We start from the raw sequence: 12,423 nt of genomic DNA on the forward strand, positions 1-12,423 counted from the left end.
ATGACAACTTGCCGGTAGTAACAACTACTACCAGTTATGACGACTCATTTGCATGTCTACGTAACGCGGCCATTTTTTTTCTAAGATAAACGTACGATGGCCACCTAGAATAATAATAACGATTAAAGCTCCATGAACAACGTTTAAACTTATATAACGTAATAAAGTGGATCAAGTTTTGGTAGTAGTCAACATCGACCATTCACCCTATAGTAGCATAGATCGTTAAAGACGTTACTTCAAGAAAGCAAAGTATCAGGTTATTCCGTAATAAATGCTTTTCTTTAGCGCATTTCATTTCTGTTCCCCTAAAACCCTTAAACATAGGATCAAGAAGCTTGCAACTGACTTTAATTTAGACTTCAACTAAAAATCTTCTTTTCGAGATAAGTTGTAGATGTTCAAACCATTTGCCAGTTTAAAAGCAATATTTACCAAGAAAGAACCAAATAGAATCGCAGAAATATCATATTTTTCTGAAGCTAACAGTATAAAAGTCAAGAGACCATGGTTACACAAAGATGAAAAGCCAGCATGAAAATTCGAAGAATCTCAGGCTCGCAATTCTTACGCGACAAATGTCGTATATATGATTAGTTTTTCCAGGTGGCTGGTAGGAAGACTGAGGCTGCTCTGAGTTTGTTCGAGAAACTCGCGGATCTGTTATCCTTCTTTTTTTTAAAGAAGAAATAAAACGAGGGTGGGTAACTGGTTAGAGAGTGGGTACGGAGCACGTGGAGCGTTACGCACGGATATATCAGTGTGCCTGGAAACGCGGCGAGATTACGAGGAAATCTTCGGCGGATCGTATAAATTTCGTGAAACCCCGAGCGGTTTCGTTGTCGGATTACAAGAACGGTTAAACGTGCACGGCACGCGTGTCGTCGCGATCCCCGTAACGCTGGAAACGGTATCGCGTCGCAAATAGACGGAATATAGGGGAATTACAGCCGCGAATTGAATTCAATATAAACTGGGAGGCCCAAGAATTTTCTTTTTTTCGTGGTATTATCATGGTACAGTCTGTTTCAGAAGAGTGTTGGAGAACAATGTCTGGAGAAATAATTGATATCTTGCAAAAATTCTAAAACAGGCTTATTGTACCTGTTAAATTGAGCGTTTTTTGTTTATTGTTCGTTTTTTGATTCGTCACACATCTGACGTATTTTATTTTTTTTATGTAGTCACCGTGACCACGTTACTGGACGGCGCTGCCTAGTGTGCTCTGTGTGTGTTTCTTTGTTCGTTCTTCTGTTTTTTCTCTCTGCGTGATTCCGCGTGTGTTCTTGCGTCATCGGTGTTTTTTATTATAGACTAATATAGTCGTTATTTTCTGTCAATCATCTTCATTATTATATCTTTATAATTATATAAAATACATATATATATATATTATCGTCTGCAGAGACACAGAAACCTTTATTCGACCTATCCATAACCTCACAAATCTCAACAGCACCTACATCTAAAACACTACAATGCATAATCCTCTTCATTTTCAAGTATAACCTCTATGCTTTTGCTTAAGTTTTCCGCGTACCCCTCGGGAATGTCTTCCATATTTGTTTAATTTGACGGCATAGCTGCTTTACAGTAAATGTAGGCCTTCCACAAAGCTTAAGCTTGATGATGCTTCAGAGATTTTCAATCGGATTAACGGTGATTGTGAAGGCCAGTTTAGTGTTTCGATACAGTTTTTCATTTTCCACGAAGTGCACAGCCGGCTCCGGTTTTTTTTATCATTGACTTTTTGTAACACCCAGGATGAATTATCTTCATCGAATCACTCTCTAGTAGACATCTATAGATCCTTTTCGTTTAAAAAATTTAGAATTTTTACATGATTTTGTAAAATTTTAAAATGGTCTGTCCTCTCTATCACTTGTTATACGTGCTTTTCCTCTTTTTTTCTAAATTATCAATGTTCTTTGCAGCCCTATACCGTTTCACTCTCTTCTTTACGAACTCGTCTGACTTTTTCATGTAACGAGCCGTCGTCGTTGAGAAGATCAGTTTTGGTCCTTTAGGATGTATGCAAAGAAACACTGCTTCAAACCGTTTAGCGTACGCTGCGCTTATTTTGAAATTTGAGTGTTTACAATGACAGATGAAGCCTAACTGGCAGATTCTTAATAATGCGTCGTAATGTTTTAGATGTACTATAAGCCTGTTTTTAAATCTTTTAAAAATATAAATTATTTTTCTAGACATCGTTCCAACGCTCTTGTAAAACAGACAACACGTGTTTTTTACCCTAGAAATTGTCAGAGTTTGAAATATAATACTATTTAACATCTGTTTTATTAAAAAATAGTCTTATACAGCACTGCTCGTAAGTTTAATCGCAGAACGCAAAGGTTTAATCATGCATGCGGATATCTGACGTTGTCGTGCTATTGTCCGATTTTATATCTTCATATTACGTAATACACATATTTCAGCTGCAGTTTCCAAATCTGACTGTTGTCGTTTGGCCATAGTTTTCAGTAGTAAAACAAATTTGTAACCGAACTCGATAAGCACGCAATAATATTTTAATCAACTCGATTGTTATGTAAATACTCCGTCTAAAGTATGGTTAAAGTCTCCTTAACTGTTTCCCATGCAAATTAGTAGTATGTATTATACCACGTTGGAATGTATGTACTAAGTTAGAAGGGAAACACAAGCAGAGTTAATCTATATCTTCCTTATATTAGTCTTCATTACGATCATAACATTTATTAGCAAATTCATATATCTTTATTGTTGACGGTATTTTCGAATAATATGTGTGTCAATAATTATCACATTATCCCGCAATTTCAAGTAATATGATATACAATACAATTCATTCTTCTTCTATAGTTATTTTCAGTTTGACTGTATCTCAACGGATGCGATTGTAGTGTACATTAAATGTGACCATAGTGTGACAGTTGAAAAAAACTTACTTTTTCGGGAATTTAAAAAAGGAACACAAGTATTACATATGTCCTTCTGCTAGTTTTGTAGGTTTGTTCGAGTACCTTTTAAGAGTACAAAAATATTGTTCATAAGGATAAATATCCATTTGTCTTGAAATAGGCACACAAGTGACGCTATAAAAACAGGCAAATATATAATTCTCTTTTTCCAATCGGAAGATATTAAAAGTGTAGCGTTTCGCTCCATGTGGCGTCTCTCCTGAATTTACCTTATAAAATTGTCTACTACAGTGATTCCTCGATGAATGCGACATGAACAACGGCGTTATTCCCTCCACTGGAGGGCTCCCTTTCTCGAACTAATCAAAACAGAGGAAACAGAAACTAAGCAGAAGCTCGGTTTTGGAAAAAAAAAACAAATTTATGAGGGGAAGAAAATCTTTCCGCCTTGCTACGAATGCTATGAAGCGGATACGAGTTCATCGCACTCATCGAGACCTTATTATATATCATTCCGATGCCTCTGACTCAACAGTTTGTGGTCTGACGGAGATTCATTAATTTCGGATGGGTTATGATTTTCGACTTTTGTCACGTTAGATTATCACTAGTTTGCAAAATGCAAAAAATTCTATGAGATCCAGACTCCACTATGAAATTCTTATGGAAGGTGGTCGCCTAAACTCAAAAATCGGCATGAGACGTAATTCTATGGATGCGTTTTTGAGATATCGCCGGATGAATATTTTGGTAATTTTTTGAACAGACCCGACGTTTTTCGCCGTATCTCGCGTTATAATTGACTGATTTGATCGCGATGACTCTTAAATGAAAGATAATTAAATTACATATAATTATTATCTACATTGTTTTCTAATCGGACCAATAGTTTCGGCGAAATCTAGCGACACTTTAGAAAAATTTCATTGTTTGGGGTCGAAATGGAAATCGAAAATTCACTACATCACCTAGAAAACATAGAAATTATTATGTGACGTCCAGATTCTTACGTGGAGTAAGAACCTTTACGAAGAAAACAAGGCCAATCTGAGCAAAATCCATGGACAAATAAGGAAGTTACGGTCGATAGAGTGGGAGTGCCTATTCTCAACTTTTTCCCTATTTCTTCCTGTTTCTTGGCGAATTAAGTATTTGTCTTCAATGAAAACAAATTTAAATGTATTTTTCCGTGTATTTATTTATTTTAGAAGAAGACAAATTGAAATGTATTTTAGTTTTTTAATTTTATTTTTGAAAACAATTTAAGCTCTTTCTGTGTCTTTTGCCTGCAGTTATATCAGTTTCTCTTACAAGGAACCAGTCGTAATCACCCATCATTGACTCATCCCAGAATCCTTGGTAGCGTCTCTTGATACTTTTCATCTGCCGATGAAGTTTTTCGCCATGTTAATCGCTTACAACACCAAGATTTGGTGGGAAGAAATCCAATGCGAGTGAAGGAAATGGATTTTCAGACATGTTAACGCTTATATTGAGAGAATAAAGAAGTACAAAGCGTGTTGCTGCAGGAGATCGTTACAAATGAAATTATTACAAACAGCAGTACATACCGATTTTGTTATAGTTCTTGAGCAAATCATCGATGATGAAACAAAAAACAATTGTTTTCAAAAAATAAAATGCATCTCAATTTGTTTTCTCCATAAATAAATAAATACGCGAAAAAAATACATCTAAATTTGTTTTCATTGAAGACAAATAAGTAACTCGCCAAGAAACAGGAAGAAATAGGGAAAAAGTTGAGAATAGGCACTCCCACTCTATCGCCCATAACTTTTTTATTTATCCATGGATTTTGCTCAGCTTGAATTTGTTTTCTCCGTAAAGGTGCGTACTCTGCGTAAAAAATGATAATTTCTATGTTTTCTAGGTAGATGTAGTGAACTTTCGATTTCAATTTCGACCCCAAAAAATGAAATTTTTCTTATGTTTCGCTTGATTTCGCCGAAACTATTGGTCCGATTGGAAAACAATGTAGGAAATAATTATATGTAATTTAATTACCTTTCATTTAAGAGTCATCGCGATCAAATCAGTAAACTATAACGCGAGATACGATGAAAAACGTCGGGTCGTCTTTTAAAAAAGTTATCAAAATATTCATCCGACGATATCTCAAAATTACGAACTCCATAGAATTACGACTCATGTCGATTTTTGAGTTTAGGCGACCACCTTCCATAAGAATTTCATAGTTGAGTCTGGATCACCAAATGACTGTAAACTAGTGTTATTCTAGACAGGCCATAGTGGGCACAGATAATTGTTTTCCCCATTGATTCGAGTAGCGTCCTCATCGTCGTTACAAGAAGATCCTCTGGGGTCCCCCTAATGATCCACCATTTTCCCGCCGTACAAACAGCAACGTCCCCGTCCCGTCGTCGGAATAATTCCCCCACGGGAACGGTCCTTCGATGCCTATCCGGACACGGTGATTGACACGCGTGGAATTGCGAGTGACCGTCACGGTTAACAAATCCAATCGAAGCGCCACCAGCAGCAATAGCGGTTATTTGGGAATCAAGCGTGCTCAGAACGTGATGTTTCCAGGTGTCGTGATCGCCGCGCGTCGTTGTGCCGGGATTAACGAGGGGAGCAGTTTACGTCTGGGTCGTTGGGGGAACGCGAGTGGACGGCGGCCAGGTCTATCCTCGCCGTTTGCGAATCCTCGAAATTGCCGCAGCGGCGGCGATCGTTAGACCCGGCTCGATGTGCACTGTGGACAATGCTTTAACGGTGCCTGCGTTGATTCTCGACAGGCTCTTCTGTGACTCTGTGATCGACAGGGAACGATGTACAGGGGGATCCATATAAGTGGGACCGATTATTACGTTCGTGAATTTAATCGTACAGTAAAGGCTGCATGAGAGTTTGATACTCGGGATCGCTTTAAAAATTGCACAGTGCACCGCAAATCGTTTCAACAACTCACAAATTAAATTTTTTGCCGGAAGCCCGAGTCTCCGCAACAAGTATATTCGCTTGACAGGTTCCACGGTCTCCCCACCCTGGTAGGTGAACATATTTTCCTTAGTCAATTTCAACATTTAGTGCCATTTAACCTAAGGAATGGTTGTGGAGTAGAAACTCTCACGAGGAACTTCCTATCCAACTCTTATGGAGCGTTTAGTGTATTCAGAGGAGAATGAAAGAATAGAAGCTTTTGAGGTTTCTGATAGTTCTTCTAGGGCGCTCCTTTTCTCTGTCAACCTCTTTTCTATAATCTTCTGGTAACATTTTGGTGTGTCGCTATTTCTTTACTTTCTTGAACTCTCTGTCTCATTCAGTACCTAATTGAATGGGCGTCTAGAAGAAGGGCGTATGTTACATTTCATAAAATTTACAGGAAAATCGAAAGACAATTCATTGCTCACTGCAGCAATTAAAGAAGTAGCTGGTGTAATAGACACCTTTCTTCCATTTTGAAAAATAAAAATAATCCAGTAATGAGAAAGTAATTTATTAACTGTAAACACAAAGTTGGGTATAAGAATCATTGTTTTTAAAAATTTGTAACGTACTCCCTTCTTTTAGACACCTATTTAAGTGTTTTTGTTCATCTTTCTATGAGTTGCAAAAATAATTACCTTTAACTTTTTATGGATGGAGCGTTTCGAAGACGCTCTGTGGAGCCAAGTCTGCTATCTACTGCAGCAGGGTTAGAACACTGCTTAAGATATACTTTTAAAAATAGGATGTACTCCTTAAACCTGATGCATAGTTTCGGTGAATTTGACCCCGAAGTTTGGGTTTTTATTGTGTTTCTCATTGCAATAATTTGTGAATCAATTTGACGTTGATATTTAACATATAGGTACTACAGTTAAGCATTAGGTGAACATATTTTATCTCGTCGATTTCAACATTGGTTCCATTTATTTCAAGGGGTGGATAGATAATTGTTTAAACAGTGCACATGGGTTGAATCCACTGTACAACATTCATGATTTTTTCTTGCGTTGAAAGCGTATTTTAGAGATTTGCCGAATGCATATGAACATGTCAATTGTTTTTGCTGAAAGCACATGTAAATTTAACAACTACGCAGATACTTTTTTCCGGACCTACACACATAGGTTGATCAGCTGTATCGATAATTATAACAAATGTTAAATATTGTTCATAAAGAATTAATAATTTAGATAGTATATTAGATAGTATAGCGAACAAAAGTTTAAGACAAGAGGATACAAGTTGTAAATGTTTCCATTTACATTATAAACGTAAAGATACTGGTGCTTCTTTTATAATGATCGAGAAATCATTATTTTATATCCAAGGTGGAGTAATAATTTTTCGTGTTATCTCAATGTAAGAAATATATTTATGTCAATATCTCCACTATTTTTGTAGATAAGTATGAGAACATGTGTGGATGAGTTTAGCAGCCTATAGCACAAGATCATTCAACATTAAAAGAGTGGAACAACGATTCTTATGTCAATTCGACGTTTGTAATGTTGAGTAAATGTAAATGGTCCATTTCAAGTACCTATTACGACATAATAATAATTATTATACTCCTTTATTTAACGCAGAATAACCTTGTAACATAATCTCTCAAATCGTGTGCACATCCACTATTATTTTAAGGGTAAAGAAGTATCGCACGCATTTAAGAAACTTGAGGAAGCATTAGAATCTCCGAACCGCCCTCCACTCACGAACAAATTAGCTCTTGTATATTATGGTCTACTTGTAACCACACAACTTCCGTAAATAAAATGTTATCATACCTCTAAAATTAGCGGATATGTGAACATAATATTAATTATATTATTAACAAGACTACAATATCTATACGAAGTACATCTAATCTAAATTATAATTGTTCATCCTAATTACCGCTAATGAACCTCTCTCCCCGAAACATTCCTACACCAAACGTCACATTATAACCAAAGTCGTTCATTCCAGTAAATTGTACTCGAAATACATGAAAGCAGTAAAGACGATTTAACAAAACTAACAGGTGTAAAGTCTCGACGATGATCCAGAAGGACAAGCCCGCCTGATGCTTCCCGCGACCCGAACACACCCGTGGATCCACCATTAGCATAATCTCCGAGAGACTCCACTAGGTATTGTTTTATAACTGGAAAAGTGCGGACATATAAGGTCAGTGTGTTCTTATTTCTAATCGCGTGCCGATTTCTGTTCGGTACGTATATTTTTTATTTAATGCAAAAAGATAAATAATGAATTAGTTATACAAAAAATTATTTCAATTAGTTCAGTATTTCAGAAATAAATTTAATAAGTGTGTCCGTTGTAAGAAAACGTAATTTGAGCGGTTCCGTTGCGATTATGAATTACACTTGAACGCTGCGTTTTTTTCTAAAAAAGCTTACGGAACATTTAATATTGTTTGCCAAAGTTTCGTTTTGATACTTCCATTTTCGTTGAGCAGAAGTAGGGAGACGCTCGTGAGTAGAAATGCGAGCATTTTTATTTTCGCTGAGCAGAACCAGGGACATTTTATACTTCATATTAAATTAATTAAAGTTAAAATGTTTTTAAAAATACTTTTATTTAAATTTAATTATTAAAGGACGTTTAAATTTTAGATCTAATAAGTTTTTTTGTCGATTGTTGCATAAATAAATAATAAAAATCAATTTCTGCGATAACAGAACTCTTACGTGATTAGAAATAGGGATATATCTTACCTACCATATCGTGTCGTGTAGACTTGTCGAATCTCTGAACAGGAGAGGCAAAGTAAAGACCGCGTGTGGTTACGTGCTTCTCTAAAACGAACCTTTCTCGAGCCCCGTGGATATGGGCCGTCCCGGAGGGAAGCCGGTGTAATCCCTAACGGTGACGATCAGTAGACAGAGAGGACACCCTATTTGGAAAACGAAGATCTGGTCGTAAGAAGCCCAAGATTTAGGCTAGGAGGGAGGACAGAGGTGTAGGGGCGTGGCGACGGAAATCGAGGTGCCATCTCGGGAAGGTGAGCATGCGTCGATAACAATAATCGTGGGATAAATTAATAATGTAGCATTGGTGAAACACATACAGGGATGGCGGGAGGAAAGGGAACAGGAGTTTATCAACACATCCTACGCGACTCGATAATGCTGATTTACATATTTCCCCCGATAATGCCCCGTGCATATTTCGAGGGTATCGCGTTCGAGCTGTAATCACGTGTGTAATTCTTGTACCCTGTGGCTATGCCGACGTGCTTATAATGGCGGATATTAAACATAGAATTTTTCTTAAATCCCCTTGTAATTAAATCTTTCCGATGATGCTCACGATCGGTGTTGAGAACGTCATCGTTAACTGGGGGGGGGGGCGTTATCCGGTTTACGGGGGCATCGATGCCCCTTATAACCAGGGTAATTCGCTTTTACCCAAGGATAATAGGGTAAGGCTTTATCGACGGCACGAAAGTGTATCCTCAAGTTTTGAAGCCTGTGTATATTATCGACACGTTCTGTTATCGTCGCCGATATTGGGGGTAATTTACCCCCCTCCACACTTCCTCCCACCCCTCCGTGGGATTTAATGGGAGCGATAGAGCGGTCGAAGTTAATTCTTATCTGTTTTATTACTTTGTTCGGGATGTGCTTGGTCTTTGTTTTTGTTGTTTTTTAAGGCGATAATGGAGATATGTAGCTTTTGTAGGAAGAAATATCGGATAGGTTCATTTAATAATGTTTTAAGGGTTCAGTTATGATTTCTTTTTAGGCTATATTTTCTTTTAATAATATTTTAAGGGTTTATTTATGAATTTCCTTAATCTATACTTTCTTTCAATAATGTTGGAAAGGTTCATTTATGATTTTTCTTAATCTATATTTTCATTCAATAATGTTTTAAGAGTTCAGTTATGAACTTCTTTTCAATCTATATTTTGTAATGATGTAACAAAGATGGACTTAATATCAGTTTAATATATTTCGTTACGGCCTCCACGTTACGTACTTTTATTTGTATGCTTTTTAATCTTCTCATTTAGTAACTTTTTATTCTGTAATATAATTCTCCCATTATTATAATACTCGTAAATTTATGAAAGTATATTTTCTTCATAGAGTAGTAACGCACGTTCCAATCTGTCGATAAGCAAACATATTTTCCCGACACGACCTCAACATTGTTTTCCGTTAATTTAAGAGGTAGTAAAGTTACAGCTTTCTGATCAGTGCAGCAGTTTTAAGAATTTTCATAATGATTGAAATTGTTCACCGCAGGACATAATTTTCTCACGTTGAATGCTAATCTGTGACGATCAGAAAAATTCAAATTTCTGAGATGATATTTTGAGAAGACAGTTTTCTAAATAAGGATGGTACTTTCAGTCATAATCACTAGACTGCGGATGATTATGCAAACATAGATATGTTTCTTGTCGATTTTAAAGAAATTGTCATCAAATGGAAATTCTTTTAATGTATTGCGAACTCTGATAGACCCCAAATAAAACAAAGACTTAATCGAACTTCATTAAATGTAAGTTGTAAACAATCAGATACACTGAAAATGCATAAAATCCTCAAACCTCGTACAATTTCTTCTTATAATGTTCTTGAATATTATACAGGGTGTCGTGTAACTAGTGGTATAACCGGGTAAAGGGTGATTTTATGTGAAAAAGTAGGTCGTAAATATAGAATAAAATTTGTCATTTCAGACTATGTTTTCGAGAAAATCGTCTTCGAAAATTCATCTGAAACGCATGTATTCGTCATGGTAGTAAGTAGGAACAGTAAGGGTGTGCGAGTATTCGAATTATTTGCGCATGTACTCGAATTTTCAGTTAAATAACGATCAGTCGGTCGAATCGAGTCGACCGTTGAAATTTTTCAAGCCACTTGAAATTGACGAACTGTTTAAAAAAATGCGAGCTACTTGAAAAACTCAAACGGTTCGAATATTCGAGCACTCGTAAGACTTCGATTTATTTGAAGATGAATTTTTAGCTCGAAAATTCATCTGTACGAATATATTCGAGTAATTTGAAAATTTTTTACCTGAAAATTCATCTTCAAGTAAATCGAAGTCTTTCGAGCGCTCGAATATTCGAGCCGTTTGAGTTTTTCAAGTAACTTGCATTTTGTTTAAACAATTCGTTGATTTGAAGTAGCTCGGAAAATTCAAACGCTCGACTCGACTCGAGCAATCGAACCGAGTTTAACTCAGCTTGTAAACAGTCCTGTTCAATTGCACGCGTATCCAACACATTTTCAAAGTCAGTTTTCTCGAAACCGAAGTCTCAAATGAAAACATTTTATTCTTCTTTTTTGACTTATTTTTTCAGGTAGAATCACCCCCCCCCCTATCCGTTTGCATCATCAGCCACACGACACCCGTTATTTCTACAGAAAAATAGTAAAAACAGGAAAACCAGGGTTCGAGTGTAATTTGCACAACTTTGTAACATCACACACGTTCATGAATGTATCAAGCAGTTTCTTCTCAAAGAATCCTCAAATACATACTATCAATCTCTTGATCGAAGGTATGAAAATGTCCTTTGGGACGGCGCGTGCAGGATAAGATGCGGAAATACAATGGGCGCGTAGAATGAAAATGGGTCAAGATGTCTCCGTATAAGAAAGTTAATTCCAAAGGCTGTCGTAAGCTTGCGGGGGATGCTCTATAAAAACAAGCCACTTTTAAATGATAAATTATCCCCTAATGGCGGCGCATTGTCGTTCCTCGACGAGCTTCCTTTTCCACCCCTTTTCTACCCTTTCTGTCCGTCTGTTCCTGTCGAGCGATTACGGACACAGGTGCGCGCGCCACCGACTTCCCTCCCTCCCCAGTAATTTCGTGTCCTCGATGAAGCAGAGCAATTAACATAAATGGCCCCAAACGTTAACGTTGACGCCGATTTATTCGGTCGCCGGATCGCAAACAAAAACATTCACCGATTACGCGGCCGTTGCCTCGATTCGAGATTTACGGGGTCACAAGGCGAAACGTAGGCGCGTCTGTTCCTGGAAATCCGCACTGATTTCGAGTTGATTTACCGTAATCCACTGTCAGACTTTAATTGAAAGTTCTATAATTTATCCGATATTTCGGTCAGGATATTTATAGAATCACTCACTCCTCCAATCGAGGCAAGTTACGTGTTTGTAAACAATTTCATCAGAATGAAGGGGTGAGACTACTCGAGAAGGAAGATAATTTTCGGATGTGGGTTGTAAAGAAACTAAACATCCGATCAAGTTGCGGTTTATTTTAGCATGTTATGATCTAGTACCATAAACTATAAAAATGAAAAAAAGATTATCGTAACCGTCGTCAGAGGGCGCTGAGATGATGGTCTTTTTTTAGAGGTTCAAATGATGTACGTCGTAACTCGATTTTGGATTATCTGAAAATAAAAAATTAAATTTTTTCGTTAATTATACTTCGATGCCTAAGAATTAACGGACGATTTTGTGAGCAAAATTTGTTTGTGGGATTTATGAACAAATTAGTGACCAATTTGTCGCAAAATCTATATATTCATGTCAAAATATTGTTATTCAGT

Source organism: Dufourea novaeangliae, unplaced genomic scaffold (assembly GCF_001272555.1).
Source record: "Dufourea novaeangliae isolate 0120121106 unplaced genomic scaffold, ASM127255v1 scaffold78, whole genome shotgun sequence".
Lineage (NCBI taxonomy): Eukaryota > Metazoa > Arthropoda > Insecta > Hymenoptera > Halictidae > Dufourea > Dufourea novaeangliae.